Source organism: Neomonachus schauinslandi, chromosome 2 (genome assembly GCF_002201575.2).
Source record: "Neomonachus schauinslandi chromosome 2, ASM220157v2, whole genome shotgun sequence".
In the NCBI taxonomy this organism is placed as follows: Eukaryota; Metazoa; Chordata; class Mammalia; order Carnivora; family Phocidae; genus Neomonachus; species Neomonachus schauinslandi.
In genome coordinates this window covers 153,443,522-153,453,582 of record NC_058404.1, presented here as the reverse complement: position 1 = coordinate 153,453,582, position 10,061 = coordinate 153,443,522, and the positions used below count along the sequence as shown (strand labels likewise).

Sequence of the window (10,061 nt, the reverse complement as noted above, 5' to 3'; positions counted from 1 at the left end):
GAAATCAGGGATGCTGTATCTTCAAGATGATTTCAGTGACACGTTTATGTACTAAGAATATCACTCAATGGCTATAATTTAATGAGTAAATTATAAGTAAGAGTGTCAATGATGAAAAATGTGACATCATCATCACTGGCACTACCCTGATGTAGGTAATGATGAAGTAATGTCATTCATTTTAAATTTTATTTATTTATTTAGGCTGGGTACAGTATGATGGTACAAAACAAGGGAGGGGTCCCTGAGCCCCTCCCTTCTTCAAGGGGTCTGGGATGGAAACTGGGTAGAGGTTGGGAGATTGTCAGTGTGTTGGGGGATGAATTGGGGCAAGGACTCCCCAGCAGCTGAAAGTTTCTCTCTTCCTCTTCCTCTCACTGGGACTGGTGGTCCAGGGAGCTCTTACTCCTTGGAGGCCATGTGGACCAAAAGGTCCACCACCCAGTTGCTATAGCCAAATTCATTGTCATACCGGGAAATGAGCTTGACAAAGTGGTCATCAAGAGCAATGCCAGCCCCAGCATAGAAGGTGGAAGAGTGGGTGTCACTGTTAAAGTCACAGGAGACAACCTGGTCCTCAATGTAGCCCAGCATGCCCTGGAGCGGGCCCTCTGATGCCTGCTTTACCACTTTCTTGATGTCATCATATTTGGCAGCTTTCTTCAGGCAGCAGGTCAGATCCATGACTGACACATTGGGGATAGGGACAGAAAGGCCATGCCAGTAAGCTTCCCATTCAGCTCAGGGATGATCTTGTCTATAGCCTTGGTGGTGGCAATAGGAGCAGGATTGATGTTCTGTGTGGCCCCTCAGCCATCACACCACAACTTCCCAGAAGCGGTGTCCATGGTCTTTTGGGTGGTAGTGATGACATGACATGTGGTCATGAGTGCCTCCACAATGCCAAAGTTGTCATAGATGACGTTGGCTGGAGGGCCCAAGCAGTTGGTGGTACAGGAAGCATTGCTGACAATCTTGAGGGAGTTGTCATACTTCTCATGGTTCACACTCATCACAAACATGGGGGCATCAGCAGAAGGGGCAGATATGATGACGCTCTTGGCCCTACCATTCTAGTGAGCCCTAGCCATCTCCATGCTGGTGAAGACCCTAGTGGATTCAACATCATATTCAGCACCAGTATCACCCCATTTGACTTGGCTGGATCTTGCTCCTGGAAGATGCAGAGGGTTTTCCATTGATGACAGATTTCCCCTTTTCAGCCTTGACTGTGTGGTTGAATTTGCCATTGGTGGAATCATACTGGAATGTGTAGACCATGTAGTTCAGGTCAATGAAGGGATCATTGATGGTGACAATGTCCATTTTGCCAGAGTTAAAAGCAGCTCTGGTGACTAGGAGCCCAGTACGGCCAAATCTGTTTACTCCGATCTTCACCATCATGTCTCAGGGATGTGGCTGACACTGCACCAGAAGATGCAGCTGTCTGTCAAACAGGGAGGAACAGAAAGCCTCATTTTAAATTTTAATTAATACTCCAATCTCTAATCATTACATTTCTGTCTAAAATAATTAGTATCTTTCTAAATAATGACTGTTCAAATGCTTTCAAAATTTTCATTGCAAATACAGTAAAATCTATTTTCTTAAGTTTGTCATTTAAGATTAAGAAAATATATGGCTTTAAACAATTCTCTCAGTTTTCTTTTACCAACTTTTTCTTACCTATAGATCGTCTCATGACACTAAAGTTCCATTCAAAACAATCTCCCATGAAATCCTCTAATAATCTGAGCAACTACATGCCTATATGCCTTTTCTGTGTTGTTTACTCGAGCTAGAAACCCTTTATGTCATTCAGCAAAATCACAAAGATTCTTCAATGTCTCTTCACGTGCAACCTCTACCGTCAAAATTAAGCAATTCTGTTTTGTACTCCCTATAAACCTAGTTTTTGCTTTGGTTTTTAAAACTGTAAACTTTTTGAGGACCAGGATTGTTTCTTACTCAACTTTTCATTCTCTGGGAACAGCAGGTGTGCCTTGTGTGTAGTAGGCATTCATTGCTGATTTTTTTTTTTTAACAAATCAAGCTTTTGTGTGTAAAACTTGGTTATATTTAACTGAACCCAAGAAATTAAAATGTCTAAATGGTTATTTTAGATTTCAATGATCGTGGTTATCATATATAAACTAGACATAGATCAACTTTTTGTTATTCTCAATAAGACAATCTGTGCTTTGTATTCTCATGTCTTTGAACTTGAATTCTGTTAGATTTCAGAGAATAAAGAGATTCAGATCTGTCAGTTCTGGGACCTCTATGAAACATTTTTTTCTCTAAGAAATATGTCTGTGGTTTAGCTGAAGTTAATCTTTTTTACAGGCCTAAAAAGTACACTGAACCAGTGTGAAAGGGTCCGGATAAGAAGTGTAACCATCCTAAATGCAATATATATGAAGAGTCATAAATAGAGATGTCCCCACAATTTTAAGTGTTCCTCTTCCCTGCATTATGTAAATGCAAAGCACATTCCAGGGTGGTATCCTTTTAAAATGAGGAGAATGCATATCTGAGATATATCACTATGCTAAAAAGAAATAAAATAAATTCCATTGAATCCAAGGTGACTACAGGTCTTACATCCTACAGATGAGTTGGAAAGGTAGATAAACATGAATTTCTGCATTTGACTAACTAAAGCCTTTTATAACATTATATCTTGCTCTCAAACACCCAGTTCTTGTCTTGAAAATACTTCCAATATTCTACTTAACAAAAATGTATTCTGAACAACTATATGGATAAGAGAGATTCACATGTTAAATAGTATCTACAAATATAATGATGTAGAGAGAAATAAAAGGTAATTCAGTGAGTTAGGTAAAATGCATAAGTGGCTATTGGATAGGTAACAATTCCGAAGTAGATTAGTATGCTTTATCCCCCAACCTCCCACCCCGCCCCCTGCCCCGGGAGACTTTATCATTCTGCTGTTTGCTTGTTTATAAATGTTGAAATAGGGGCATTTTTTCCCTTTTTATTCTATTTTGGGCAATATTCATGGAAAATTGTATCTACTTCTTTAGAATCAGGGATTACCTACTTTATTATGTTCATTCATATTATTCATATTCATTACTTATGGTCTACATTCTAGGAAGAAATGTAGATAAAAATTAATAAATATATGGGTGCCCGGTGGCTCAATCGGTTAAGTGGCAGCCTCTTGATTTTGTTTGGGGTCATGATCTCAGGGTCTTGGGATCAAGCCTCGTGTCCGACTCCATCTTAAAAAAAAAAAAAGAAAGAAATATAATGAACAGATATATTGTATGTTAAAAGGAAATTACTGCTATGGAAAAAAGAAAAACAATAGACTAAGTTAAGAAGCATGATGTACACTAATGGTGGGAAGGTATAATACTAGGTTGGAAAGTATAATACCCAACCTCAGTGTCCAATAATTATGAAAGTGAGTTTTGTAATTCAGGATAAGCATTGATAAGGTAAGTTTTGAGCAAAATCTTGAAGAATGTAATTGATTTGTTCATGTGGGTTCATGGGGAAAAGCCTGATAGAGAAAGGAAATATCATGGGATCATACAACTTGCTCGTTACAAACTATTTGAAGGGAAGTGTGTTGTCTACAACGAACAAGAGTCTAACATGAAGCTCCTGCATTTTCTGACTGTTTTGAGAGTGTATTAAGTACCAGGAGACTTGCTTGCTATTATACCTTCCAATTTAATAACTACCTTTCAAAAAAGGTATTATTATTATTCCTGTTTAACAGGTGAGAAAATTAGTCTTAGAGAAATGTAGGATAGTTTAATCACTCAGTACTAGTAAGTATTGGGACTAGGATTCCAATAAATTCAATTGTGTGTGTGAGTTTATTTAAAAATTTGCAATTTTTATTATGCAAACTTTTTATATAAAATCCCATGAATATAGCTTATTTTTCCTACCACTGGTGATAAGTTTTTGCATGAAAAATTCAAATTCTGTTTTCAGTAGTTTTAAAATTCATTAATGGGAAGCTAGCCAATGGAATTTTATTCAAATCATCTTGTACAATTAGAGTTCAGAGTCCTTGTTACTTATCTCCTCATCTATATGAATTAAGATATACAATAGCTTTGAAACATATTTGCATCTCTATGCATTATAACTTGGTAAGATAGAAAATATTAATACGTTTGATCATGTTAGTCATTTTGGCAATCGACGTGAAACCAATTAGCATGTCACTTTTTCTCATTGCCTGTATTTATAGAAAATCTGAGGTGTTTCCAATTTGTATCAATCAGTCATCCTTATAACACATTGGGCTATAGGTCCCTTCAGGATAGGCCCATGCAGGCCATTCCCCTTCACTTGATTTATTTCTTATACACTATATAGTATATTTTACATGGTTATGCTTTGATTCTACTTCAAGTACTTTGTATTTTAACTTTACCAGAGAGATAGCTTATCCCCACTACAATAGATAGCTAATGGTATCCTTTAAGTAAAATTTATTTTGAACAGTTAAAGTCCCAGAATACAATCATATTTCTATCTTTGAGAGAATTACATTTTACCATCTAAAAAACTAACTATAAGGTATTCAGTATATTATTTATCTAGGCAGCAAAAAATTTCAATTGTGTGATATTCTTTTTATGTATAGTCAAACACAGATTTATCTAATATAAATTGGATCTTTTGGGATTCTGGAGTATGGAGAATGAAAACGAAATTTAATCCATCTTAATTGGTGTCATGAAGGATCCAATAACTCATGCCTTTTCAATTTTTTGCTGGGTATCTTAGTGACAGTAATAGACAGCTACTTTACCATACTCTAAATGTTAAATGTTGCAAATTTAAATAATTGTTTATGGTAAAGGAAGTCTCATCCACTGTTTCTCATTTGTCACCATTAGCCCCAGCCAATTCTAATTCTACCAAAGGAAGTAGGGAAATATTGATTTATATTTTCTAATTATCTTTCTCCTTAACAAATACATTCCTATAAAAAGGATCCTAAATAGCTGACCCCTTTCCATTGTGTTCTAGTCAGTGTTTTAAATGATAGCTTTAGATTAAAATATGGTTAACTTGAAACTTACAAGTAGTTTTAGAACTTGAGGAATCTGGCTGAAATTCTTTCCTTTCTTTCTGCCTTAAAAAAAAAAAAAACACAAAAACTCTAGAAACTGATTTTCAGATTTGTAATTATTTTTATTAGAGCCATTCTCTCTGTAATCATTCTCTTCCTAGTTCAGGCTTTCACTAGAGGTTTGTGATTCACTGTCCCTATGCCCTTCAAACTCAGAGTGGTCAGATGCCATGAAACACTTTCCTTTACATCTTCCCATGAGACTTGTATTTTATCATCCATTCATGTTTTGTTGAATGGTACCTTCATCCACCATTTTCTCTATAAATATTCTGGAAACACTCATTATTTCTAATATTTAATTGTTATATATTATATAAATCCCTCCTTTTGTGTTTTTCATATCTATTTAATCTCTCTCCCCTCTCTTCTATATTTTTAAAATAGCTTCTGAACTCTTTCATATCCCTCCAATTTTTCTATACTACTGCTGATATGAAATTTCAAAATGCAAGTCTTATTTTGTTACTCTCCTGCTTACATTTCATTTGTATTATATTACCTGTAGGGAAAAAAAAAAATTAATTCCTTGCTTTGGCGTTTAACGCTTTCCATGATCTAAGATCTGGCTATGCATCAATCCTCATCTCCTGCCACTAGGAAACATATCCTCTATAGTGGTATTTCCTTAATTATGTTGTATTATAATTATTTCTTGAAATATGATTTCCCTTATTAGACCTTAGAGTTACTGAGAACTTGAATTTATTCCACTCATTTTTGGATCCAGGTTTCATTCAGTGCCTGACATGTTCTTATTTTGACATGTTGAATTTTCTCATTCTTATAATATTATATGTTTTGATTTAAGAAGTATTTTTAAAGGTCACTGGAGTTTAACAGATTATTTGATAAGGGAAAACGAACAGTGATATGAGAATCAGAGGGACTGGATTATTATTTCAGCACTATTGGCTACTAGCCACATGACTGTATAAATACCAGGTTCGTTATCTATAGATAAAGAAGAATAATCCTACACTGCCTACTTCCAAGTTGTTGTGAGAATCACAAATAATGACATTTATAAAGATAGTTTATGCATGATAAAATTCAATAAAAATAATATGCACTACTGCTATTAAAACTAGGTGAAAATACTGAAATCTATTTTACCTTCTCAGCAAAGACAGTAATATGAATGACAATAAGGTTTTTCTTTTTTTTTTTTTTTAAGAATTTATTTATTTGACAGAGAGAGACAGAGCGAGAGAGGGAACACAAGCAGGAGGAGTGGGAGAGGGAGAAGCAGGCTTCCTGCTGAGCAGGGAGCCCGATGCGGGGCTCGATCCCAGGACTCTGGGATCATGACCTGAGCCGAAGCAGACGCCTAACGACTGAGCCACCCAGGTGCCCCGACAATAAGGTTTTTCAGACAAGAGTGTTCCTCAAATATATTCCGTCTGTGAAAAGAAACTTTGTGCCTCACGACACTTTTGAAAACCTTTTACTATATTCTCATGGCTGTGTGTATGTTTGTCCATGTGTGTGTGCACGTGTGTGGTTATTATTTACTATGATAGGCACGGGTATGAGATTCTTCTGTATACTACTCAGGGATTTGATAAAACTATGCTCATTTGATTTATGATTTACATACGTAGAACAAAAATTTAATCATTTTTATGATTCCTTTATTATTTCTTCTATAGAAACATATTAAATAGTATTAAATAGTAAATTAAGTAGTAAATAGTATTAAATAATAAATTAAAGTTACATGAAGTGGAAGTTTCAGGATCACAGTGCCGATTCATATATAAAATTTCAGTGACAATGAAATTAGGGGAAAAGGACTAAAATGATTTTCTGTGAATTATGTAAGTTTCTGAATATCACAGATTCAAAAGTTCTTGCCTCTCAGATACTTTTTTTTTTTTAAATGGGAGACAGATGGGGAGGACGGTTAAGACATTGATGGATGTCTTAATCCAGAAAGCAGGTTTCTGAGTCCTGAATATATCTTGCCAATTATCAACAGTAGCTTTGCTTCACCCTCAGTTCATTGTTGTAAGTGTGGAAAGAGAACCAACAAGTGATGTTGGTGTTGCTTGGCGACACTGACATGACCCAAGAAGTGTTGTCTGTGGGAAAGTGACATTGGTACCACCTGTAACAGGGATGATTAATTGCTGTGAAGTATGAGTGAAAGCATTTATCAGAATGCTAAACCTTTGAGATCAATTTTGGGAGCAGAAGAAGATACTGAGTCATGATAATCACTTCCTAGCTTGTCCCATATTGCTTCCACTTTATGGTTCACTCCCAAAAATTCATTTTGCATGTGCTAATATAAAGCAAGAATAGTTCTTCTTATTGAATATTTTGCAAATATCACACCTACTCAATCTTTCTTTTCTTACTAATTTCCAAAACAATGTCCTTAATATTCACATAAACGCTACAGATTTATAATACTTGGTTACAATTTGATTTAGTGACATTGTTTTCATTTTAGTCACAATGTACTGGTTGTTTTAGAGTGATATGGAGCTGGTCAGTTCTATGTCCCTTTCTCATTTTCTTATTTTTTCCCTTTTTGAGCCTCAGTTTATAAATTGAGCAGAAAACAAAAATACACAAAACAGGCGCCGGCACTGCACCGGGAAATGACCTTAGCGGTGGCGAGGCGAGGTGGGGGCTCGGGGAGCCGGAGCGCCGGAAGTGGGACACGCGCACCCTGCCCAGCAAGTGGGGTGGCGCCGATCCTGCAGGTGCTGTCATTAGTGTCCCAACTCAGTCAAGAGCTGCCAGGGCTGGATAGTCATGTGGGAGCCTGGCAGAGAGGACTATAAAATCCAGTCTTTTTTTTTTTTTTTTAAGATTTTATTTATTTATTTGAGACAGAATGAGAGACAGCATGAGAGGGAGGAGGGTCAGAGGGAGAAGCAGACTCCCCGCTGAGCAGAGAGCCCAATGCGGGACTCGATCCCGGGACTCCAGGATCACGACCTGAGCCGAAGGCAGTCGCTTAACCATCTGAGCCACCCAGGCGCCCAAAATCAGTCTTTTGATGCGAGACTCAGCAGCTGCTGAAGACAGCATTCAAAGATCCAGGTGCCGTAGACTTGGAGAAAGTGGCTAATGTGATTGTGGACCGTTCTCTGCAGGACTGTGTGTTCAGTAAAGAAGTGGTACATGGTTCAGGCCGAGAGCAAGCAAGCGGGTCAGAGTGGCTTCTGGCGGGGACTGAACTGGCTGCCGCAGGAGTACCAGGCCTGGGAGCCGCTGTGAGCTGGGTCCCTGCAGGAATGGGTCGGCGAGGTCACTTTTATCTGCAACCTCTTTGATAAACTGAGGGTGAACAACAACCCCTGAGGGCCCGGGTGGCCCCCATCTATCTCTTGCCTCTTCTAGCGGGCCAAGCCTGACAATCTGAGCATGGAGGAGGAGGTGGATCGCCTGGTGCCGCAGCTGCACCGCGTGGGGGAGCAGCTGGAGAACAGAAAAGGCAGAGATGAGCACTGGGTCATGATCCGGGATGGCTTCCTGCTCCCAAGCGGCCTCAGCTCCCTGGCCCAGGTACTGCTACCGGAAAATCACCGAATTTCGGACAGCCAGCTGGAAGATGACCCTGGCTGCCCACGAGGATCACTACAGTGAAGTCTCCCAGGAGGCCTCCAGATCAGGCTGCCTCGCCAGCCGCACTGGTCTTTCACCTAATCTACCTCCTAGGTTTGCGGGGGAGTCGGCCTCTCCCAAAGACTGTCCTTTCCAGACTTCCAGCAGCTCCTGAGATGCTTCCCGTTTACACTGTGGTCCTTCCCTGAGCACCTTCCTTCCCGCATTCAGGGATTGGAGAAGACACCAAACAGACTATCCCCCACAGTCCCATCAGCCTGTCCCCCATAACCTCTCACCTGGGCCAGGCAGAGATAGGCAGCTTCTAACAACCACTGCACTGTGCACTCACTGGTGCAACAGCCATCTTGATGCCTCAGTTTCCCATCTATAAAATGGGTACCATAGCTACTGGTGGGAAACTTTGGCATGTCAAGGGGTGGAACACAAACCACACCAGAAATTGCTTTTTATACATTTTGTGCAAGGACCACAGAAACAAATCTATTTCCAGTGGGTTTTGATAAATGATAGTACCACGACACATGCTACACCAGTTCAGGGTGAGAATTTTCTTTTCTTTTTCTTTTTTTTAAGATTTTATTTATTTGACAGAGAGAGAGATAGTGAGAGCAGAAACACAAGCAGATGGAGTGAGAGAGGGAGAAGCAGGCTTCCTGCCGAGCAGGGAGCCTGATGTGGGACTTGACCCCAGGACCCTGGGATCATGACCTGAGTCGAAGGCAGACACTTAGTGACTGAGCCACCCAGGCGCCCCCAGGGTGAGAATTTTCTGATAAACCTTTTCTAATATTAAAAATATATATAAAAAACTCGGGGCGCCTGGGTGGCTCAGTCGTTAAGCGTCTGCCTTTGGCTCAGGTCATGATCCCAGGGTCCTGGGATCGAGTCCCACATCGGGCTCCCTGCTTGGCAAAAAGCCTTCTTCTCCCTCTCCCATTCCCCCTACTTGTGTTCCTGCTCTCGCTATCTCTCTCTCTGTCAAATAAATAAATAAAATCTTAAATATATATATATATATAAAACAAAGAATTCCTTAGTGAAAGATTTTCGAAGTCATACCCATGTCTGGAAGTATTTTAGTTGACTCATTTGCAAGTTGCTTTTGGGAAAGAAACCTATATTGATATTTTTATTCTCTTCAGTTCTTATTCTGGCTCACCTTTCAGCAATAGCAATGATATTAACCTGTTAATGAGCACTTATTACCTGAGTCTGCACTCGAGGCTTTATAGGCAATTTCATATTTAATCTCACAACTATGATATAGAGGATAACACTGAGACCCAGAATGACTAATTTTCCCCTAATTCACACAGTTCATCTGACTAATGGAACAGGAAATTTC

General features: G+C 39.0%; 2 pseudogenes; one reads left to right on the top strand and one right to left on the bottom strand.

Annotated features, from left to right (window-relative positions):
- Nucleotides 1-402: 402 nt before the first annotated feature.
- On the bottom strand, nt 403-1,401 carry LOC110591335 (annotated as a pseudogene).
- A 6,496-nt stretch (nt 1,402-7,897) lies between these two features.
- Nucleotides 7,898-8,867, top strand: LOC110591351 (annotated as a pseudogene).
- The last annotated feature ends 1,194 nt before the right edge of the window (nt 8,868-10,061 follow it).